This window comes from Leopardus geoffroyi, chromosome A1 (genome assembly GCF_018350155.1).
Source record: "Leopardus geoffroyi isolate Oge1 chromosome A1, O.geoffroyi_Oge1_pat1.0, whole genome shotgun sequence".
Lineage (NCBI taxonomy): Eukaryota > Metazoa > Chordata > Mammalia > Carnivora > Felidae > Leopardus > Leopardus geoffroyi.
The window spans coordinates 238,139,354-238,164,114 of NC_059326.1; the positions used below are offsets into that span (position 1 = coordinate 238,139,354).

The 24,761-nt window shown below is 54.2% G+C and overlaps 1 pseudogene; it reads right to left on the bottom strand.

Annotated features, from left to right (window-relative positions):
- Positions 1-23,319, bottom strand: part of LOC123583846 — an 88,219-nt pseudogene extending 64,900 nt beyond the window's left edge.
- Between the last annotated feature and the right edge of the window lie 1,442 nt (positions 23,320-24,761).

Here is a 24,761-nt window from a genome sequence, read left to right on the forward strand (position 1 = left end):
GTGCCCAAACCCAGCAGGGCCCACCCATCAGCTTTTCGTTCCCCAGACTAGAACTTCAAAGACACAGAAAATAGAAAACCATATTCTTCCTAAAACCACGTTTTAACCAATTTCAATGTTATAGTATTTATTTACTCACAGTCTGTTTATTGCCTCAAGGTTTAAGCGACCGTTGGTGTGAATGAGGTCTGTAAGTGAGCAACGACTATTTTCTGGGGTACCTATTTTCTAACATGGATAAATTTGTTATTGTGGCAGATCCTCGGACGATCCACACTAAATACTAGTTTTTAAGATAGGAAACGATGAAATAGAAGCATGAGCTTTTTAAAAAATAAGCTTCATTGCCTCCAAATAACTTTAAAACCTACATTTCTTTCCTTGAATCCTAATAAAATAAAAGCAAACCAAAGCATAAGACATTTCAACTAAATACAAAACAAAGGGAGGGGCCCGCGTTAGTGGATGTTTGATATTTGAGTAAGTTACCAAAGGGGGGGCTGAACTTTCTGAGGCACTAAGGAAAAAACCCAATGACACCGGTTCCGCTCGCTGGGTGTAGGTATGATCCACGGGGGGAAGGTGTGGTGGGGGCGCAGGCAGGCCCGCTGGTGAGGGGGTGTGTCTGCGGTCAGGGAAAACGCTGAGACCAAGCACTGTGCTCAAGTCCCCGGCTGTCACAAGGACACGGCCAGTGCCCTCACGGTGCTGTCTGCGCAGCTCGGCACCGGCCTCGTTCATTCTCTCCCTGTGCGCCGTCTGTCTCCCCATCTTGCTTGCTTATTTCTTTATCTGTCACCCTGGAAAGGCGGCGTTGAAACGAATCTGAGAAGAAACTTTTCGGCTGGACGGCAAGCAGAAGAGGGTTAGACGGGCAGCAGGCCCAGCCCACCTGGGAGCAGGACCCAGGAGACCTGGAGGCGGGGCCCATCCTTGTCCTCCGTCTCACACAAGGGGTCCGTGTGCCTGGACCGCGAGCACATTCTGACCTGCAGCCGGGGCTTGGATAGGAGTGACCTGAGCCTTTTGTTTGTATGTTCCACGCAGGATGAATTCAAGCGCTGAACGTGAGGGTAAGTTAGGAAGATTTCTGGATGATCAATCAACGGACCCAGAGGGAGAACAGCACGCATTCGTATCTGGACGACCGTCTCCCTTTGTGGAGGCTTCTGAAGACACTGGCACGGGAGCCTGACTCACCAGCACACACACGCTGGCACGGGCATCCTTTGGCATAGTTTACAATGGTCTCGGTTTTCAAATGAGGTGGTTAGCCCCACTTTCCCGTTTCCCTGATGCTTAGCTACTGCCACGGAACATTTGGGCGGCCCTCACCGCGGAAAACCCCATAGCACCAGCTCTACACAGCTGCAGGAGGGCATAACACTTATTACTAAGTCACCTCCCTCTTCCTCCGAGCTACTCGGATGAGTCGCCTACTGTGCCTATTTTGCACCGATGGTGCACTCCTGTGCCCCTACACTGCACAAGTCCGTGTGTATCGCTGGACGGCCCTGGAGCCTCCGGGAACGATGCCGCTGTGGTTAAAGCCAGCTGTGGGCACACACGTTGGCCATAGTGCTGACCTCTTTCAACACATCCCGTGTGTGGTCTCCAACAGGGCTCATGGATCTGGTACATCATGGGCAATGCCAGGGCTGGCTTCTTCTCGGTCCTACTCAGCGCCCCTTTGGTCTCCAGGTCCTCTTCAGAGACTGAAAGGAGGCTAACACAGCGACTGATGCATTTGACTTTTTAATTCCCCTCTGGAGCATCTTTTTCTTCAACAGATGTTCTCAAAATAATTAAGTGATGGATAGCATGCATTATTGAAAATGCTGGATGCCTCCCTAATGCTCTCCACATTTGTATATCTGTCAGCACAGAATTGAGTACTCAGAAATGTTGTGCTATTTATTTTGCAAATTACCAAACATTCACTCTGGCCAAGGAGGAGAGGAAGGGAGAATGGCCAACAAGCTCTCTGGTTCCTACAATCGCCCCACCCACCACGTCGGCAGGAGTCATGGGTTCCCATACGATCTGCGAACACAGAACTCTGTAAAAAACCATATCCAGCTGATCACCCAGCCCTAAATAATTCTTGGAATTGGGGCCATCTCTTTGTTTAATTTTGAAATTTCAGAAATTTCACATTCTATGTTGATATCCTTTGTCCAACATTAACTAACTCTTGGCATGGGAAATTGCCTTTTATACTTAGTTATTTAGTAAATACCTGGACCTATTCTGTCCCTAAGATGTTCAAGTCGGGGTCACCTACACACTGACTCCAGCATTTCAACTTGCTTGGGGCCAGTATCGCATTCCTGAGCTGCTTGGTCTTGCTTCAGACCAATGCACAGGAAGGACCTCAACCCGTACCCACATCTCCAACATGGTGGGCGTGGAAACAATTCTAAGAAACATATGGGTCTCAGCTATGGAAATAAATTTCCAATTTTCATATATGGATTGTTATCTCCTTTTAGAGTACATTTCTGGGTGTAATTGGAATTCGCCTCTGGAAAACTTTTGAACTTGGGCCTTTGGTGGCCCATATCTTCACGTACATCTCAGATCTGTTTGTGAAAGCTTGTTAGGTCCTGCTGTGGGGTCACAAGTGATTGGAAGTGTCGCTGAGAGAAGGTGTTTGCAGGAAGGTAGGCACTGTCAGGTCTATGAGTGCTGTTCAGATTCACGAACGTTTTCCTAAAGGAAAACACATTGATGCAGAATGCCTTGATCTTGAAGGTAAAGAATTCATTTTTCCCAATGAATGGAGCACTTCCCTGGTTCCAGGTGCTGTGGACAAAGCCACGAGTGTGACAAAGGAGGTCCGGTTTCCATAGAACATCCACGGATGGAGACAGGTAGTGAACAGAGACACAAAGTATAATTTTGGGTCCCGATTAAGGTATTTGGGGGTATCTTCACAACTTTGCACATATGGATTTGTCATTTCATAATGGTCGTAACTTCAGGTGTTCGAGGCCCACTGATTATCCACCCTGGCCCCTGGAGTCTGCGGAATGTTTGGGGTGGTCATCTTCTAGACCTTCCTCAGGGCCACTGGCTTAGTTATGTACAATGTTCTGCAGGTGACACACAGCAGGCACGAAAATGCCCTCGTCTGTCACCTTCTGGTTTTTTCATTTTTGTAAATGTTTGTTTGTTTTTGAAAGAGAGACAGAGCATGAGTGGAAGAGGGCAGAGAAAGAGAAGGAGACACAGAATCCGAAGGAGCTCCAGGCTCCAAGCTATCAGCACAGAGCCCGACGTGGGGCTCAAACCCAAGGACCACAAGATCATGACCTGAGCCAAAGTCAGATGTTTAACAGACTGAGCTGTCCAGGCGCCCCATTTTTAAATTTTTTAATGTTTATTTATTTTTGAGAGAGTCACTTTTCACCTTTTGGGCTCACAACGCAGCCTCAGTGAGGAAGGACCAGCCTTGTGCCAGATTCTGGCACCTGATTCCTGGACGGCTGTCCAGCTCCCAGCTACATAGCATCAGTTAGGGCCCACTAGTTTGGGTGGGATATAAAAGAAGGAGAAGGAGGAGGACAAGAAGTGTTGGGAGGAGGAAGAGAAGAATTTAAAATACAAAAGAAAGAAGAGTAGTATGCATTTGATGTTAAATGATATTTTGGGTACTATAGAAATTTTTGACAAATGATGAAAAATCACCATCTAACACTATGTGGCTTTAAGAGATTTGGGATGTTAAAAATAAGGAACATTTTTATTCTGGACTGGGCCATCATGTCACAAAAGTGGCATAGTCAATCAATATCCTTTTAAATAGGAAGTACAAACCAGTTTTTAAGATGTTGATACCCCCAAGAATCATAAAAGAAATTCTTTTGGAGAAAAATGAATGATTTCAGATCTTCTTCTGGGAAGGCACGTAATTTTCCCTCTTCTTGTCACTGAAATCTCTGGGCTTTATATATGAAACAAATACACAAAGACTCCGAAAGGCGGAGAGAGGAGAGAGGCCTGAGGTGCAATGCCATGGTGGGGAGTTCTCTGGATTTCATTCTGCCTCATATACCCCAGGCTCAGAGCTGAAGGAGCCAGCAGCACAGGAATACCCAGAGGGGCAAAAAAAGTCCAACAAAAGTCTTCTCCCTCTGGTCAAGTGACGAGGAAAAGAGCAGCCCGGCAGGACAGTCCACTTTACACAGTAGCCTCTCTACCCCAGCCCAGTACCACGTAAGACTGTGGTCCCACTGGACGCACACCAGCCTTACTGGATGCATGCCAGCCCTACTGGACACATACCAGCCCTACTGGATGCACACCAGCCAGGGCCAAGTGGGGAGTCTGCACTTCCACCCTATGAGGCTGTGATGAGACCCCCAATACCCCTGCCAGGCGTCAGCAGAGAAAGCCGAGCAGGGGGACAGAGAGATTCCCATGGCTGTCGGTGGTAATCAGGGTGCGTGCCTCCCCTTTCTACTGGGGTGGTGTCAGGGGATGCCTAGTGGAGGTTCGGGAGTTTTGTCCCTGCCCGGCAGGCCACCCCACCATGATGGCACTGGAAGCCACATGGGAGCCAGAATGCCCATCCCACCTGGCGGTACTGAGGACCCCCTTTAAACATCAGTGAGGACACTGGGCTCTCTCCTCACCGTCCCCTGCTGCACTGGTGCCAGAGAAAGCTAAGTCAGCGGTGTGCATAAGGTCCGCAGTCTCCTAACATGGTATGAAAATGTAGAGGTTTTAGTTAAAAATCACTCATCTGGGGCACCTGGGTAGCTCTTAATTTCGGCTTGAGCATACGACCCTTGGTTTTGGCTTAGGTCGTGATCTCACTGTTCATGGGATCGAGCCCCATGTCAGGCTCTGCATTGAGAGTGGAGCCTGCTTGGGATTCTCTCTCTTTCCCTCTCTCTGCCCTTCCTCTGCTCTCACTCTCTCTGTCTCTCTCTATAGGTAAATAAATAATTTTTTTTAAGTGACTCATCACACCACACACCAGGAAGATCTTAAACTGAATGGGAAAGGAGTGATTAGTAGATGCCAGTGCTGAGGTGAGGAAGAAATAGCGTCACTTGATAAGATTTCAAAACAGCCATGATCAAAGTGCTTCCATGAATAATATGAACACTATTGAAATAAAAATAAAATTGGGGGGGGGTGCCTGGGTGGCTCAGTTGGTTAAGCATCCGACTTAGACTCAGGTCATGATCTCGCAGTTTGTGGGTTTGAGCCCCACGTCGGGCTGTGTGCTGACAGCTCAGAGCCTGGAGCCTGCTTCGGATTCTGTCTCCCTCTCTCTCTGCCCCTCCCCTGAAGGTGCTCTCTCTCTCTCTCTCTCTCAAAACTAAAAATTAAAAAAAGAAGAAGAAAATGGAAATTCTCAGAAAAATAAAAAGAGAAAATATAAGAAAGACCAGATGGAAATCTTAGAACTAAACGTAAAACGACTTTAATGAAAAAAAAAAAAAAAAAATCAATGTCTGTACTTGAAACCAACATGGAGGGAACAGAGTTAGCCAGCTTGAAGATGGAATGCTGGGAATGACTCAATTTGAACCATGGAGAGAAAATGGAATCATCACCAGACTGTCGGGGCCTGAGGGACACGGCGGAATACACCACGCCACTGCAGTCACACAGGCAACCAGAAAGCACGCTCGGAGATAATGGCCGGATGTTTCCCAAACACGGCAAAAGCATAACCCTAAATTTGCAAGAAGCTGAGCAACACTTCCTCAGAATAAAACGGCCAGCAGGGTAAAATCCTCCCAATTTATCCAAAACACATCATTGTCAACCTTCTGGAAAGTAAGGCGGTGGAAAGCTCTGAAAGAGAAGAGGTGGAAACCTACAGGAAAAGAATGATCTGGATGATAGCAGACTTCTGGGCGGGAAGTGTGGAGGCTGGCACGGGTGCTATGACCTCCTCTGGTCACTGTAAGGAAGCAGCTATAGCTCCAGAATCCCAACCACTTGAGTAAGTCCTTGAGGAATGAAAGGTGTATCAAGATCCTCTCAGATGAAAGAAAAATTTAGAAAAAAAAGTTCTGCCAGCTGATGTGCTCTGGAAGAATGGCTAAAGATATCATTTTAAACAGAAAGAAAATGACAAAAGAAAGACTCTTAGAATGTCAGAAACAAAGAAAGATCAGAAAGAGTAAAAGTATGGACAAATACATTTTTCTTCTCCTCTTGAGTTTTCCCAATTATTTTTGAGGATTAAACAAAACTTTTAATGCTGCCTGATTTTATTCTAGATACACGTAGAGAGGATACTTAAAACAATTATATTACAGACAAGGAGGGTAAAGTGGCATAGAAAGAGGTAAGTTCCCACGCTTCATTTGAATTGATGGAATGTCACAAATAGATTGCAATCTGGGGCACCTGGGTGGCTCAGTTGGTTAAGCGTCTAACTTCAGCTCAGGTCATGATCTAGCAGTTCGTGAGTTCAAGCCCAATGCTGGGTTCTGTGCTGACAGCTCAGAGGCTGGAGTCTGCTTCAGATTCTGTACCTCCCTCTCTGTCCTTTCCCCGCTCGTGCTCTCTCTCCCAAAAATAAACAAATGTTAAAAAAAATTTCTAAACAAAATAGATGCTGATAAATTATGTATGTGTGATGTAACACCTAAAACACCAACAATAAAGGCTAAACAAAGAGATTCACTAAAAACACTGTATATATAGCAAAACTGAATTCTAAAAAAATTTTTGATGTTTATTTTTGTGAGAGAGAGAGAGACAGACAGGGTGTGAGCAGAGAAGGGGCAGAGAGAGAGGGAGACACAGAATCAGAAGCAGGCTTCAGGCTCCGAACTATCAGCCAAGAGCCCAATGTGGGGCTCAAACCCACGAACCTGGAGATCATGACCTGAGCTGAAGTAAGACACTTAACTGACCGAGCCACCCAGGTGCCCCTAAAATAATGTTTAAGTAATCCATAGGAAAGCAGAAAAAAGAAAGAGAAAAGTGAAAAACATAGAGAATAAAATGGCAGCATGAATCCCTAACACAATAACAAACACATTAAATGTAGATGATCTAAATATATCAGTTAAAAGGCAGAGATTGGCAGAGTGGATTTAGAAAAAAGAAAACTGAGTCAAGTCTATGCTGAGTACAAGAAACTCAGTTCAGACACAACAAAGGAGGCAGCTTGCAAGTGAAAGGATGGTTTAATGCAATATCTATTGGAGACCTAGCAAGGTGTTTGTAGATGTAGAGAATAGTGTTCAAAAATTATATGGAAAAAAAAGGAACAAGAAGAGGTTTTTTTTTTCTTTTTTAATGAAAAAGGATAAATTTGGAGGAACCAGTCCAACTGATTTCCAGACTTCTTAGAGCTCCATTAACCCAGACTGGGTATATTGGTGGATGGACAGTCCCATAGATTAATGGAACAAAATAGAAAACCTAGAAACTGACCCACACTGATATGCAAAACTTATTTTTGATAAGAGCGCAAAAGTAATCCAATGTACAAAGGCAAGTCTTTCGACAAATGATGCTAGGTACAACCGGACGTCTGCATGCAGAAAGACGAACCCTGACCTAAACCTCAAACTTGATATAAAAATTAAATCAAAATACATCAGACTTGAATACAAAATGTTAAATTTTACAACTTTAGGGAAAAAAACAGCAGAAAATCTTTAGAATCTATGGCTAAGCAAATACATCCTAAAACATGATTCATAAAAGGTAAAATTGGTAAATAAGACTTTATCAAAATTAAAAACCTTAACTCTGTGAAAAAACTCCCTTAACTGAATGAAAAGACAGACTGGGAGAATCTATGTGCAAATGTGGTAGCCGCCAAAACTAAGTATCTGAATTGTATAAAGAGCTCTCACCACTTAATGTTGAAAAAAAAAAAAAAATAATGGAGTAGAAAATGGGAAAAAGACATGAACCAACATTTCACCAAGGAAGGTATACAGATCAAAAATGAGCACCTAAAATTATATTCAACATCATTACCAATTAGGCAGATGCAAACTGCAATCATAATGAGACATCATTGCACATCTATCAGAAATGCTAAAATTAAAAAAATAGTGACACCACCAAGTGCTGGCAAGGATGTAGAAAAGCTAGGTCACTCATATATTGCTGGTGAGAATGTAAAGGGTGTAGTCATTCTGAACACTGTTTTGTTGTTTCTTTCTTTTTTTTAATGTTTATTTTTGAGAGAGAGACAGAGCATAAGTGGTGAAGGAGCAGAGAAAGAGAGGGAGACACAGAATCTGAAGCAGGCTGCAGGCTCCGAGCTGTCGGCACAGAGCCCGATGCAGGACTCGAACTCATGAGCAGTGAGATCATGACCTGAGCTGAAGTCAGACGCTTAACTGACTAAGCCTCCCGGGCACCCCCTCCCCTGACTTTGTTTTTAAGTTTATTTGAGAGAGAGAGAGAGAGAGAGAGAGAGAGCATGAGCCAGGGAGGGGCAGAGCTGTCAGCACAGAGCCCGATGCAGAGTCGAATCCATGAACCGTGAGATCATGACCTGAGCCAAAGTCGAATGCTTAACCAACTGAGCCACCCAGGGGCCCAGGTTTTGTTGTTTCTTAAAGGACAAAGCACGCAAATACCATTTGACGGAGCACTTGTACTACTGGATAATTATCTCAGAGAAAGAAAAACTTACATTCCTGGGAACTTTTAGCATAATGCCCGGAACTAGAGAAAGGTTGATGTCCTTCAGCGAGTAAATGGTTGAACAAACTGGCAACTCCACACTGTGGGATACGACTCAGCAGTGGAAAGGCATGTGGTCCTGATAACACACAGCAATCTGGGTGAGTCTTCAGAGGGTTCCCCTAGCAAAAAATATAATTCTCAGGATTACGTACTGCATGGCTCCAGGTATGAAGCATTCTTGAAACGTTCAGTGATGCAAAAAGGGAGAATGGGTTAGTGGTTGCCAGGGACTGAGGTGGGGGGAGCGGCGGGGGAGGGAAACGACGCGGGCCCTCTGGCTGCCGGAGTTGCTCTGGCTCTCGACTGTCCGCCTCGGGCTCCTCACCGTGACATTGGAACTACAGTCTCGCCAGATATCACTGTGGGGGAAACCGGAGTAGGTGACATCGCTCTTCACTTTCTTACCGCTTGTGAATCTTTATCTCCAAATTATCAAAAGTAATTTAAAAAGAACCACATTAAAGTTTGACCGGTTTCCTGACTTTGAAAGAATGTAGAATTCAGTAAGTACTCACACTTTTGTTTCATATGTATAGTATATAAATCTATGTATGTATTTATAGAAACATTTACAGGTATATAAATACCTATGTGCATAGAGAGTATGTGTCCGTATACGTGGGTCCATAAATTTATATCCATATACATCCAAGAGATGCGTGCAACAAGGCATATGGACAGTATTTTGTGTTTATTTTAATCGGAATATGAAATAAATACAAGCTTCTTAAGTCAAAAGTGCTGTGAGCACCATACAGTTAGTCCCCATTCTTGACTCAGTTACTTTTTGTATTGATGTTGTCTTCAAAAAATGTCCCGTTCACCTGGAAGGATGCTGAGCAGATAAGGACATCCAAGACTGGGTCTGGAAGACTGGCCACACCGCTGTCAGGAGCTCCCAATGGTGGGAGAACTTGAGACCGGTGGCCATAGGGGTGAGGCAGGAGACCTGCTCCTTCTTTGTTCATGTTTGGGGTGCGAGGAAGGAAGAGGCAGGAAGGAGCACAAGGAGGGAGGAGGCTGGCTGGAAGGAGCATGCGGAGGAAGGAGGGAGGAAGGAGCGTGAAAAGGGAGGGGGCAGGAAGGAGCATGAAAAGGGAGAGGGCAGGAAGGAGCAGGAGGAGGGAGGCGGCCGGAAGGGGCAGTGCCCGAGGGGACAGACAGTGTGGAGGGAGGGAAGGAAGGACCCAGTTCCCGTGTGGTTTTCACCGGCTCCAGCGGGTACTGGGGACATCGGTTGCTTCATGGACGGGTTGTGCTCCCTGCCCAGGAGCACTGCTCTCACGTTAGGGTGCTGGAAGAAGCCGTGCAGGGGCCGCCCTGCATTCTGTCCTCCGAGCGGCGCCAGGCTCTCCCGGGACCACAGCTCTGGCTCCCGCAAGCCAAGTCCTCACCCAGTGTCGGGGCCCCGACACCCTGTACACGGTGGGGCGGTCTCGCCGGGACATATCCCTACAAATGGAGAGGAAAAGTTTTGCTTGCTTGCGTTTGGTCATATCCGGAAACACATCCTAGGTGCTCCAGGCTGCGGGCACATTGCCTCTTTTCTCGCGCTGAAAAGTGACTGGGGGGTGGGGCACAGGTCTGCTCTCAGGGACCTGCCCGTGCCTGGTTCCCCCGAGCACTTTGAGTCGCCCTGCCTCCCTGTGCCCCGTCTCGACTGGGGTGCTTGAGCATCAGGGTCACACTGCTTATCGGTTCACTTGTTTGAGGTCGCATCGATCTCTTCAGCCGCCAGCACGGGGGTGGGAACTTAGCAGCTGCACCCACGTGTGTGCAGTGACTAGTCGAGCTGTGTGCGATGGCACTGAGGACACACGCACGCACGCACACGGGGCTGGAGGTGAGCCCCGCGTCATCCCCAGAGTCCCGGCAGCACCTCTGGGTTGGTTCTAGGGTACGGTGAACTGGCAGGTGCGGGGGGTGTGTTAGGAGCCCGCGAGGACCTGCACGGCCGGCTGTTGGGTTGGCTGCACCAGGCACATCTGTGGACACACGCACGTAGCCTTCTCCACGTGTCTCACGAGACCCCCGTGAGCACAGCCAGGTGTTGGCGGGCTGGCCACTCCGAGTGGGGAGATGAGCCCTTGGAGAGAACGGAGTGCCCGGAGTTTGCACCCTGCGGCTCCGTGGCTCCGGGGGGACCCTGTCCCCGTTCGCTTCAATATTCTCGCATGCGCCTTCCACCCAGATGCGGCCGCCCTCTGCGAAATCGAGCTAAATCTAACCTCTCACCGTAACCAGCTCAACACTCGGCACCCGTTTTAATCCTCAGCCAACGATGACCAGCATCACAGCAACGCTAAGTGCCACCTCGGGTCCAGTTGGCACAGACCTCAGAAGGGAAGGGTTGCTGAGCAAGCTGGGGTGCTGTTCTGCAGTGATTTCAACATCTCGCGGTAATTACGGCCATTACAGAGACGGCCATGAACGGACCCAGGCCCCCTAATTCGAAAGGTTCTCTGCGGAAAAACACCAAACCACAGGCGTGGGCTGGAGATTCAGTTGGGTGTCTTACTCGCGAACGAAATATATTTTTGCACGTTCCAGTGAGGTGGAAAGGCTTCAGCTTGTCCCTTCCCATGTGCATTAGGAATTCTCAAAATTTGGATCCTTGAAAATAATTGCCCTGAACTTACCAACCCCCCCCCCAAAATTATAGTTTAGGAGTCCTGGGAGGGGCCAGGACCCTGCATTTCAAAACGGTCCCCAGGGTTTTGATGCTGGTGGCTGAACTGACAGCAGGACTCCCAGAGGCTGTCCCGCTGGGGACGGGAGACCTTCTAGAAGCGTCAGCTTTTCTCCCTGGCAGTGGGCAGCATCCCTGGAGACCCGAAGCCGTGTTCAGTTGGCCCGTCTTTCAGGCCTGGCTCACTAGTGTAAAAGTGGCTCATCACCCCTTCCCCCACTGATGCTTGCGGGGCGGTGCACGCGAGGGCTGGAATGACACTTTGTCGCCGGCCGGGGCCAGCGCCTCTCGCCGGGACCTCAGCTCATCGGGACACCAATGTTCCGCCACTTTGTGTCTTCCTGTGATGTTCGGCTAACGTGGCATTTCTAGTTTTCCCCCAAAATGCTTGGCCCTGGTCCTTGTTAAACTGGTACATCTGCTTTTTTGACTTCGGGAACCAGGCAGAGCCCAGGCAGCTGTGAAAACCACACACGGAGCTTTGAAACTTCACGGGCTCCCGACCAAACGCAGTTTGCTCTGAGAATTGAGGGGTGTCTGTGGCGTCGATGGGGATCATGCGGCCACTGAGGCGGGCGGGCGGTGGCCTCCTGCCTCTGCCGTGTAAAGACGCAGAGCGCTGGCCTGCAGGTGTGGAGACCTTGGCGCGGTCCCGGGCTCTGGGGTCCCCCCCCCGGGGGTGCAGGGGGAAGAGAGGGCTCTGGGTGGGCTTGGCAGGGCTGCGCTACATGGCTGGAAAAGGAGTCCCACACGCTCCTCTGCCCCTGTTATAACCGGCCCCGCTCAGGGGGTCGAGAACTGGGGTCACCGACGACGGCTGCCAGCCCCATGGAGTCAAGGCGGCTCACTGGGGCTAAGTAGGCAGGTTGTCCCCAAATTTGCTTCTCCCCAAGCAAGTGGTGGCCTCCTGGCCAGCGGACTTAGAAACTGGTTCTCCAAGAGCCTTTGCCAGATGGCCCGCTGTTTGCTCCTTCTGGTTTACCTGGTGTCAGGGCTCTGTCTGCAACCCCGGGTGGTTTTACTCAATCCCCTCGCTCACCTCCCAGCTGTAGCTGCCTGGAGCAGGTCCCTGACGGTGACCCGAGTGGAGCGAGGCTGGTTTCGGATACTTCCTGGAGCGCTGGGGTGAAGCTGTTTCTTCAGCCCTGAGATGAGCTTCTGTCGTCCTTTTCTGTCACGAGGACAACATGACCATCACCACCCCCTTCATTTACCTGGATTCTTTGTCAGAACTCACTAAGTTCGTGTTAGTGAACATCGAACACAGGAGAGAAACACGCACACACCATTCTTCCCCGGCTTCCAAGGCAGCAGCAGGTCCCAGAAAAATAACACTCAAGACGGGCGTTTGCTCACGCCCCTGGTCAGCTCTCCCCCGGCTGAGCTACCTCCATGACCTAGAGACCAGGCCCCGGCCCCTTGCACCAGCCTCCTGTGAGCACGGACCCCGCAGCCTGGGGTCCGCATTCTGGACCAGGAGCAGCGACACCTGCAGAACAGGGCCCGCACCCCCAAGACTCAGGAGTCCGAGAGTCTGCATCCGGAGTGTGTCCGTGCATCTCTGCACCGGGCCTGCAGTGTGGACCCGCGGTTACTTGGGGTTCACACACCGGAAGGCCGGCTGACTTTGAGCCTTTGGAATGACCGGCAGAAGCCAACGGGTGCAAGATTCATGGGAAAAAAAGAGGGCTGTGTCCCCGTGAAAAGGACAAATGCAAATCCCAGGCTGGGACCTGACCTTGGCCAAGCCCCAGGTGAGCAGATGCCCCACTGAAGCTGCAGCAAAAGCTGGTCCTTGCTTTGTGGTGTTCCTCGTCCTGGGATCTCAGTGTGGACGCTGGACGGAAGGTTCACCACACTCTAATTTTGATCTTATATAAGACAACCTGTTTCAAAAGAAGCAGAAAGTACAAGGCTGTCTTCTCTCTCTCCGTAGCACGAATGAATCTTTCTCCTAAAGGTGTCTAACAAAGTCATCTCCCAGCACATTGTGGGGGTAAAATAAGGTGAGGGTCTGTGTCTGGAATTTCTCTCTTTGGTGGTGAATCCCCCTTGCTTTGTCCGGCTCCTTCAGGAACTGGGTGCCTCTGTCATTGCACAAACCATGCACACTTCTGACGATTCTGTATCGCTGTCTTTTCACCTACAAGCTCCTTTTGCAAAAGCTAAAGACGTGGAAACTAGTTGAGAAGGCTTTCTGAGCACCAGACACTTCTTACAAAATGTGCCGATGACTTCTGTGTGGATGAGTCCCAGACGTATGGCCCACGTTTCCCTTCAGATGCACATAGCTTCAGAAACGTGGGGGGAAGGGGCTTGGCAAAGTGCCCCGGAGCCCTCGTCCAGACCCGAATGTCCGACTCATTTGCCAAAATCTAGACATGCCTTGGTTTTCCCACCACTTTTTCCCCAAGTCATCGCCCCGGTGTGTTACAGCCGGTCCTTACGAACCCACGGTAGACAGAGGCGAGCACACATACTCATCAGTTTCGACACATGGGCGTTTTTTACAGCCGCGTTGGTTTAAAGGCTGGGATCCGAGGAGTACAGAGAAGCTTCACAAAGCACAGCGTCGCCAGAACCAAGGGATGCAGAACATAAACATGCCAAAACACGTCTTTCCTCTTCTCTCTCTCTCTCTCTTTTGATAGAAGCCATTTAGAGACGTGGCGACTTTTGTTAGGATGCGGTTCTCAACCCTGGCTGCCGGAGTCCTTGTAGCAAACCCCAGCTAGCCTCAGGCAGCCGTCCCGGCCAGGACCTGGGGCTTTGCCAGCATGGTCCTTACAACGCGCTCTCCGGATTATTCCGGATTCTTATGTTCACGAGCAGCCAGGCGTGAGAACTGGTTGGGAAGTTATCACGAACACAGGACGCAGTGGTCCTGTTTGCCTTGGGTCACAGGAAGGTTATTTTGTAGCATTAAGGGCTTCGTTCAAAAAGAAGTCCAGGGCGAAGCTGGCAGCCCAGCGGCCAGCCTCTTCTTTCTTTGGGCTAAAAGCGCAGGAATTGGGGAAGCCGGGACATGAGGAAAAGAGCGCAGGGAAACCTGTGGGGATTTCTTCTGCAGGCTCAGGGATGTTCCTCCGGAGGGGGTGCCCGGGGGCAGGACCAGGACGGGGTCGGGGCTGCTCCTGTGGCTGTGGGCCTGACAACCATTACTCTTGCCTCCGGATCTATGAAAAACGTGTGTAGGTTTCACTTTGCACGTGCCTTTCTTGACCAGAGGGGTCCAGGCCTTGCCTCCTGCCACGGCGCAAGGCACACACAGCGTCCCCCTCCAGGGAGCCCGGTGGTGACTGCATCCCTGGACCAACAGCGCCTCCTCTGGGAGGCCGGTCAGCCGTCCTGGGGGCCTGGCTTTCCGCTCTAAAACCCACCCAGACCCAGGCACACCAGGTTCCCTGGGGTCAGCGGGACTCGGCCAGGCTGGTGGGTCCCCGCCTCAGGCCTTCGCGCCGAGTTCTGGCATTTGGTGGCAGTGGGGTGGCACAGGATGGGACGCCCCCTGCAGCCTGACCCAGCAGGGGATGTGGCCATGGAACCTACAATGGGCCATGGAGAAACATTCACCAACAATTAAGCCTAGAACTGACAGCATTTAGTGGTTGGTTATTGCTCTGCTCAAACCAGAATAAATAAACCCTAGTGGACCCTGACCATGAGTCAGAGGATCGACAAGCATCTTTTGGTCGCTGTCATTCACATGACGGCAATTTAGCTGAATTGATTAGCTTTTAACCAATCTGACCCTCATTTAAATTTGACTTCTCAGTGTCTAATATGGGGTCTGGCTTATAGTATGTGTTCAATAAACGTTTGTTGAATAAACACTCATGCAGGAAAAGTGGGCACAGAGTGGGCAGACACGGTCTTCAAAAGGAATTAGTGGCAGAAGAGAATTATTACGAAAAGAAACCGGTTTCCAGTGAAGTCACTCCCGTGTCCACCGGAAACATTTATGAACATAGAAATATATTGGAAAACGAAGTCGGGAATGTTGGCCTTGGAGCCTTGGGTGACGAGCTTTCTTGCACGTTTGGGTATGCGGCCACGAGCAGGCAGCAGGCAGAGGATTGCACCCCACGGAGCTTCCAAGGGCTTCTGCGTTACTGTTGATTGAATTAATACCCTGAGCCTTAAAACACCCACACGCTTTGTGGCTCTGGAGGCCAACGCAGGAGTCAGAACAGCCGGGAGATCCGTAAGTAATTGAAAGCAGCAGAAAGACTGGGCCTCCTGAAAATGGCAGCCTCCCGGACGAAGTCTCTAGGCCGGCCCTGCACTCCTCCTCTGTCGCTCTGTGTGCTGTATTTTGTATTTCATGCTTCTGTTCCTCTTTGGATATTTTGAAGTGCTAAAGCCTGTAATTCAGCTTTTCGGAAAAATCCACGTCTGAATTAATTATGTTTCTGCTAAAGGGGGAGAAAAAGATATTAGATGCCCGAGCTAAAATAAAATGAAATCAACTTTTTTCCTTTCTTTATTAGATTTTAATGGTATTATTATAATAATTAAGCTTTTCATTAATTTTTTCACGCTTATTGAGTCACGGTTCCCTGCAGGTTTGAACCATATTTAACGTATAATCACGGTGGTCCGTTCTTCGAAGGGAGTTTGAAGGTAGAGAAGGGCTCACCTACACTTCTCAAATTAAAATGAGCATCACAGGGACCGCCGGCCCCTTGTTGGCCAACCCAAGGGGCTTCAGCAAAGCTTTTGGCTGCTTCTCCGGCACGTGGGGGACAGGACTCCAGGGGCTGTGGCGGGCACGTCCGGACTCGGGGGGAGGATGGGCTGCTGGTTCCAGCTTCTATCTACTGTGTTGTGACATCAGCCTGCTTTGGAGCTCCCCGAAATGAAGGAGTCAAAGGCACCCAATGGGAGACAAACACGCCCACGTGTGAGACTTTCCTTGCCTTGGTGAGGGAGGGCTTCGCGGTGAAACGGAGAAGCAAGGTGCCCCCCTGGGTCCCGGTGTGCCCCGTCCGGGGCACAGGGGCCTCTGCCAGAGGTATCTGGGGAGGCACACTCTAATGCAGACCACTCACACATGAGGACAGCAAAGCCCCTGCACAGAAACAACTTGGCTAAAATCTTGACCTATTGGTCTACCTGTTTCTGTTTGTCAATAAGAAATGAGAACTATCACCCGCTTTGGGAAGATGGGCTGCCGTGGACTTGTCTAATAGCGGACTCTTTGACCCCGTTTGATGAGGAGTTAAGGGAAAGAGGAGGGGCACAGCCAGACAGGGGCAGAGGGTGGGGTGAAAGGGAGGGAGGTGCACCTGGAGGGAGCAGGGAAAGTTCCAGAATCAGATCCTCGGGCTCTGCCATTGTGGCAAAGAGTAAGGAGAGCACACAGGAAAGCCTGGGGTGGGGGGTGAAGGTGGACGGGGGAGAAAAGAGTAGAGAAGGTCTGGGGAGGAGAGGGTAAGACAGGGAAGGGTAGGGAAAGGGAGGGAAGTGGAGGGGTGGGGAGGAGGAAGGGGAGGGGAGGGGAGGGGGAAGGGAAAGTAGAGGAGGGCAGGAGAGGAGAGGGGAAGGGAAGGGAAGAAAGATAGAGGAGAAGAGGGGAGAGGAGGGGAGAGGAGGGGAGGGGAGGGGAAGGGAGGGGAGGGGAGGGGAGGAGAAGAAAGGGGGAATACAGGAGAGCAGGGAAGGGCTAGGGAAGGGAAAGGAGGGGACCCTGGTCGGGGAGCACCCCACAGCTGCCTGCCCCACATGCCCCAGACAAGTCAGGGCGGCAGGAGGAGGGCTTGAGCATCCAGAGGTGGCCGTCCCTGGCTCTGGCCGCGGGCAGGACCGGCTTGCGCCTCTAGCATGCCAGTCAGAGGCTGTGCTGACCTGCACCCCTTGCACGTGCGGTGGGAGACTTTGCTGGTCCCGCCTCCTCCTTTCTCGGGGGTTACTTGACTCCGTTTTGTCCGGCCATCCCTGTAGGTTTGAGAAGTTCAAGGCAAGTCTCCGGTCTCACATTTGCCTAAAGTGTGCCTATCACTTTGCGGAGTGCACGCCGTGGCTGGCACAGTAGTATTCTAGGTCAGCTGGCGGGGTGGCCCCGGGAGCACCGGGCGGAGAAAGCCGTGACTGCAGACAGGTCCCACTGGCGTGACCCCGGAGAAGGTCGTGCACGAGAGGCGAGCAGTGAACGTTACCGCAGAAACGCAGCTGCTTCTGGTTGGTAAAATGTTTTGAGGGCCTTTCTCCCCAAAGAACGGTTTGTAAGTTCTTTCACTCGCTAACTCTTTGGCTGGATATTCTAAGGACGTTATTCCGGAAGTTACGCGGTAATCTCCACACGCAGTGTGTTCACGCAGGCAGCGCTGGGGGCTTCCCACCCTGAAGGTAAAACCCACCCTGTGGCATTTTCACGTAGAGACATCCTGAGGACCACGGGAATATTTGCCGCCGTTTGAAGAACAGCTACGGGGGCGCCTGGCTGGTTCAGACGGTTAAGCGTCCGACTTCGGCCAGGTCTTGAGCTCGCGGTTCATGAGTTCGAGCCCCGCGTCAGGCTCTGCGCTGATAGCTCAGAGCCTGGAACCTACTTCTGAGTCTGTGTCTCCCTCTCTGTGTCCCTCCCCTGCTCATGCTCAGTCTCCCTGTCTCTCAAAAATAAAATAAACATAATAAGTGAATGAATGAATGAATGAATGAATAGTTAGCAACTACCTGCAGGCAGCAAGGTGGTGTGGTGACTCCCTAGGGAAACCATGAACAGTGACCCCTGCCACCCCCCCCCCCCCGTAAGCTCTTCATGAGTGTTCCTGCTCATGTCCTCACTGATGCCTTGGCAGAAGCCTGTCTGCATGTATTTAACGGTGAAGGAGAGGCTGGCAGGACATGGTAGACTGCTGACCCCTGCTGTCCCCCCAGTGTCCCCCACTGTCCCCCTCTGTCCCTGCGCCCCGTCCCTTGCTATCCCCCCACTGTCCTCCGTTGTCCCCCACCATCCCCAATGTCCCTGTCCCTGCTGTTCCTCTGCTGTCCCCCGCTCTCCCCCACTGTCCTCCACTGTCTGCTGACCCCCCACTATCCCTCTTTGCTGTCTCCCACTCTCCCTCACTGTTCTCCGGTGTCCCCCGCTGTCCCCTGACCCCTGATGCCTCCTGATGTCCCCCGCTGTCCTCTGCTGTCCCCCATTATCCTCCCCATCCCCCGCTGTCCCCAGGCCCTTTATTTGCCTGCGGCCTCAGGAAATAAAAAACTAAAACCCGGAGCAGAGGATGGACCGGAATCAACGGAAATGTTTCCTCACTGACAAGTCTTTTCAGCAGAGGTGTCATTAAGTTACAAATCAATACTTAAAACTCGTACAGATAAAGATCCGTCAAGGACAGGCTTGCAGACTCACTGGACCGGTCACTGGGCACCTCGGCCCCAGAGGAATTGAAGCCCCCACCCCCACCCCCTGGAGCCCCCCCCCTCCCACTTTCTGGAAGGTGCCCTAACCTTCCCCCTTTCCCCCCTTGCCCCTTCTCTGCACCAACTCCCGGAAGGTTTTGTTTAAAACAGACGTAAGCGAGCGATTCAAAACGGCCATGCTAGGTGCTTAGGGCTCCCTTCTCTGCAAGGAAAACCTAGCCCCGTGACTTTACCGGCCAGGTCAGCGAGGGAAGCCATCCCGCAGAGGGGAGGCCCTCCCTGTTCGTTCATTCACAAATACCCGCTTTCCCTAGCAAACCTCACAGACAGGCGCACCTGCCTCGGCCCCTGGAGCTCCGTGTGGGAGGCCCCCTGCGCACGGCCAGCGGGCTCCCGCCAGCAGCCGGGCTGCTAGCCTCACCAGGGACAGGGGGGCTTCTGACCCAGGCAGGCCTGACTCCGGGAGGGCATCTTGCCCAGGGCTGGTGACCCTGGTGTGGGAGCCACAGCCCCTGAGCTCGAAACGAGTCGGGGTGCGTGTGGCCAGAAAGGGGATGCGGAACGTAAGGCCACAGGCTCGAAGCCCCTGCCCACACCCAGGGCGAGACCCCCAGGGTTACAGTGGGGAGCTCACACCCCAGAGACACGCCGAGACCCCGCAGGCACGCTTCTCGGTGGCCCAGGGCTCCACTAGCTCTCGGGAAATGTCAGGGGACGTGACTGGGCGTCCAGGCCAACCAAGTACCGCCCCCGCGGGCTGCCCTCCAGGACGGAGGAGGAGGGACAGGGCAACAACAGGGCTCTGCCCCTCCTCCCGCCCAGCACCCCAGCGGCCCAGCTCCAGCCTGCCGGGAGCCCCCATCTGGAAGAAAATCACGGCTCCACAGCGAACTCAAGGGTGAGCAGAGAATATGCTTGTGTTTTCAGTCGGGGCGGGAGCACACACAGAGAGAGGAAGGGGCTGGGCGCAGGTGTGAGCTCGGCCAGCCTTTTGGGGAGAGGCCCCGGGCGCGAGTCTCAGGCACCTGTTGTCCCCTTGCTCCTCAGGCAGCAAGCCTTGGGGGGAGGGGCGTCCAATGTGGGGTCCAGCTCTCCCGGAAGAGCTCTCTGGGAAGGGCGGTGTGCGCGTGCACAGTCAGAAGCTTCGGTGAGCACTCTTCCTCCCGCGTTTCTTCCTCTTGCACACTCAAGGGTAGGGGGGGGAGTTGGAGGGAAGGGAAGGAAGTGGGAGGAGGGGAGGAAGGGCTGGGGAGGAAGGAGGGAGGGAGGAAAAGGGGGGGAGAGGCAGGAGGGGAAGGAGAGGGAGAGGACCAGGAAGAGGGGGGAGTGGGAGGAGGAGGGGGAGGGGGAGGAGGGGGAGGAGGAGGACAGGAGGAAGGGGAGAGGAGGAAGGAGGGGGAGACCAGAAGGAGGGGGGAAAGGGAGGAGGAGGAGGAGGGCTAGAGGAGGAAGGAGGGGGAGACCAGGAGGAGGGGAAGGAGAGAGAGAGGACCAGGAAGAGGGGGGAAGGGGAGGGGGGAGGGGGAGGAGGGGGAGGGGGAGGAGGAGGGCTAGAGGAGGAAGGAGGGGGAGACCAGGAGGAGGGGGAGGAGAGGGAGAGGACCAGGAAGAGGGGGGAGGGGGAGGGGGGAGGGGGAGGAGGGGGAGGGGGAGGACAGGAGGGAGGGGAGAGGAGGAAGGAGGGGGAGACCAGGAGGAGGGGGAGGAGAGAGAGAGGACCAGGAAGAGGGGGGAAGGGGAGGGGGGAGGGGGAGGAGGGGGAGGGGGAGGAGGAAGGCTAGAGGAGGAAGGAGGGGGAGACAAGGAGGAGGGGGAGGAGAGGGAGAGGACCAGGAAGAGGGGGGAGGGGGAGGGGGAGGACAGGAGGGAGGGGAGAGGAGGAAGGAGGGGGAGACCAGGAGGAGGGGGAAGAGTGAGAGAGGACCAGGAAGAGGAGGGAGGGGGAGGAGGGGGAGGAGGAGGACAGGACGAGGGTGAGAGGAGGAAGGAGGGGGAGACCAGGAGGAGGGGGAGGAGAGGGAGAGGACCAGGAAGAGGGGGGAGGGGGAGGGGGGAGGGGGAGGAGGGGGAGGGGGAGGACAGGAGGGAGGAGAGAGGAGGAAGGAGGGGGAGACCAGGAGGAGGGGGAGGAGAGGGAGAGGACCAGGAAGAGGGGGGAGGGGGAGGGGGGAGTGGGAGGAGGGGGAGGGGGAGGACAGGAGGGAGGGGAGAGGAGGAAGGAGGGGGAGACCAGGAGGAGGGGGAGGAGAGGGAGAGGACCAGGAAGAGGGGGGAGGGGGAGGGGGGAGGGGGAGGACAGGAGGGAGGGGAGAGGAGGAAGGAGGGGGAGACCAGGAGGAGGGGGAGGAGTGAGAGAGGACCAGGAAGAGGAGGGAGGGGGATGAGGGGGAGGAGGAGGACAGGAGGAAGGGGAGAGGAGGAAGGAGGGGGAGACCAGGAGGAGGGGGGAGGGGGAGGAGGAGGGGGAGGGGGAGGAGGAGGGCTAGAGGAGGAAGGAGGGGGAGACCAGGAGGAGGGGGAGGAGAGGGAGAGGACCAGGAAGAGGGGGGAGGGGGAGGGGGGAGGGGGAGGAGGGGGAGGGGGAGGACAGGAGGGAGGGGAGAGGAGGAAGGAGGGGGAGACCAGGAGGAGGGGGAGGAGTGAGAGAGGACCAGGAAGAGGAGGGAGGGGGAGGAGGGGGAGGAGGAGGACAGGACGAGGGCGAGAGGAGGAAGGAGGGGGAGACCGGGAGGAGGGGGAGGAGTTCTCCCCCGCAGCGCTTGGATGGTCTGGAGACAGTCTCCCTATTTGGGAAAAGGGGCTCGAGGAGTCCGTAAAACACATGGGGCCTCCTCTCCGGGACAAGCGCAGCGAAGGCCAGCAGAGAGGGCGGGTCGGAGGCTCAGGGACCCACAGCCGAAGTCGCCAGGGCTCAGTGGCCCCTCGGAGCTGCTGTTCCTGCGAGCTGAGCCGCACCGAAGGTTCGAGGCTGCAGGTGGGGGCCGGGCAGGGGCGGCTCCTTGGAAGGGTGCTCCCTGAGTGCGCTTTGCCGGCCGGACGCCCCTCGTTCTGACGGTCGACGCCGTGTGCAGAGAGGCTTTGTCTGGCGGGCCCAAGCTGCTCGCCTCGATCTGTTGTTAAAGGAGAAACCCATGATGCTGAACTCCCAGCCACACTGTACGTACGAGTCTAGGATTTCTGTCGGGGGGGGGGGGGGGGGTGGCTCCCAGCACGGCTCCCGGAGTGTGGACCCTTCCCCTCCACGAGCAGAGAGAGAAGTCCTTCCTGAACCCTCGCCCCAAGTCCCCCGGCCCCACGGATACAAGGCCCCGGGGTGGCCTGGCCCGGGGTCCTCAGCTGTGGCAGGAGGCCCCTCGGCGGGTCTGAGGAGTAAACACAATGGATATTGCTCGTGACATGTCTGGAACGTGTGTCCCTCTTGTATCTGGAGAGGACACGGGGCCTTCTGGGCCTCTCTGAGCCCTGCTTCATTTTTAATGACTGTCCCTGGACGGCAGGCAGAGCAAGATGTTGTCGCCTCTGCGGATTTTACCCCTGATCAAACACAGGCTGGCATCTATTCCGGACTTGCGGGCCCCCCCTCTGGACACCGGCTGAGGGTCTGGGGCAGAGAAGGGGCCTGCTCCCCGCCCTCCCCAGCCCCCGCCTCTGCGGAGGACAGCCAGCCGGCCGAAAGGTCCCCTCCTCTCCACTTGTCACTGGCAAGGAGGGGGCATTCCCAGTTGGTGGACTCGTGTTCCAGGCCGGTTGCAGACCCATTTGTACACGCCTCAGATTCTGACCCAGGTGTGTGGGTCCGAGGGCATCGAAGTCACCCTTCCTCCATGGCGCTGACCCACAGCCGCCCCAGACACGCGGGCACCTGCCCCCAACCCACAAAGAGGCCAGGAGAGACGTCTTAGAGTGTTCAGGTTAGGCTTTTAAAACCCTGATCGGAAACTCCGGAGCTGGGGCCACGCGGGTGCACAGCTCTCTGAGGCCCAGGGCCGCGCACCCGGCCTGACGTGAATAAACATCGCGGGGCCTCGGGGCCCCCTCCCCGCCGGCCGCGAGCCCTCCCTCAGCCCGGGTGCACGCGCAGACACCGCGTGGGAGACTCCGGAGCGGAGGTGTGGACAGAGAGGAGAGGAGGGGCCACGCAGGCACAGGGGTCCCCGAGTCTGAAACAGGAAAGTGTTTTCTTTTCCACCCTCGACCTCGAAAATCAACGGGGAGTGAAAAGTGCAGACAGGTGGGGGCGCAGAGGGGCTCCCCCAGCAGCCGCCGGGGGCACCCGCCATCCCTGTCTCTTGGTCGAAGCCGCTCTGAAGGTAACCCGGCGTTTGCACCCCTCTCCTATCTGCGGATGTCCCCCTTCGGCCGGAAAGCCCCAGCCCCGTGGGGCTCTGTCTCCGGCCACGAGGCCCTCACCCGTCCTCCAGGTGCCACGGACCTGCCTCCCCAGGGGAGTGGGGCCCATGGCGGGCCAGGCCCAAGCGGGAAGGGGTGCCCTCTTTGCGGACATCTGACGGGGTGGCGAGGGCCGGGAGCTTCGCACTGTGCCTTTCGGGCTGTGGGGTGGCGGACGATTCCATCCCTCGCTGGGCCGGGCCCTACGGGGTGGGCTCACGGAGCACCGGTACCTGTCGGCTGAGCCTCACACGTGCTCTCGGGCTGCCTGGGCCCCGCTGGTTCTTGGAGCCCCAGACGGGTCCCCGCTCTGGCTCTGTGACCACCTGCCTGCGTCCGGAGCCCAGGGCTCCTGCTTCTGCCCCTGCTGCCCCTGCCTGCACGGACGTGCTGAGCTCCAGCCTGGTCTCGGGGGGACTGCGTGGGCTTCCTGATGGCCGACACGTAGGCTGCACCCCAACCCCGCTGTCCTCACCCAGGGTCCCCCCAGCTCTTCAGAGTCTGCCTTGGACAGAAGCCTCCTGCCAGGCAGGCCCTCCGGCCACCGTCTCCCGCCAAGGGGGACCCTGGGCCGTCCCCAGCCCTCCCGAAGTGCAGGTCACTGAGCAGTGGTCTCCTAACCGTCCCGGGCTTACACGGAGGAGACTCGGGCGTGGGTGCCGGGGACCCTGAGCCCTCGAGGCGCAGGCCAGGCAGGTCTGAGGGCAGCTCCACTCCATCCTGGCCCTTTGTCCTCAACTGCACACCTTCTTAACCTGCCTCCAGTCTGAGCACCGACCCTGGTTCAGGGTGCCTTCCCTTAACACGTGGGACATTTTCTCATCGTGCAGGGCCCTGTCCTGGCATAAGCAAGGTGACTGCAGAGGATGGGTGGCTTTGGGGGACCTTGGACTCGTGCCTGCCTCCCCAAAGTCAAGATGGGATGGGAAGCCCACCCTTCCTCCCTGCCCACACACTTTGTTTCCACTGTCTCTTCCAGTTAAATACAAAAGCAAAAGAAGGAAAACGCTGAGCGTGTCAGGGATCATGGAAGCTGGGCACACACGCTGGGATCGCGTCATCCGCTGTGGAACGGTGGGGTGTCCCCAGCCCTGCCCTCCTTTGTGGCCACTGCAGGGGGAAAAGGGCCTGTGAGCCCTTGGAACCACAGAGGGGCAGGCGGCTACCCCAGGATTTGGGGAAATGAGCTTTGATGATGCGGGAAGGTCCTTCACCCACATCGCTCAGAAGGACACAAAAGACAAATAACTCGAGGGCCGGGAGCAAGTGGGCAGACACCGTCCTCAGGGCTGTTTCCGTCCTTCCAATGCTCAGGGGCGTCCAGAAGAGACCGGCCCAGGGAGGGAGCACGCCAGGCCACGGACAGGGGTTTGCACAGAGCACACTTTCCACCCACCGCATGGCCACCAGCTCCGTCCAGCAGGCCCGCCTGCTCCCTATGCACCGGGGAGGAGCAGACAGCCACTCTGTCCTTGCCAGCTCTGCTCTTCACCCCAGCCAGCCCTGGGCCCCATCCCCAGTTTAGGAGATGAGTCCCACCAGGCCCTGCTGGCCACGACCCCACACAACCCAGCACCCCTCGGGAGCACAGCCAGGCCACGTGTGCCCTGGGCACCCCACGCCCGTC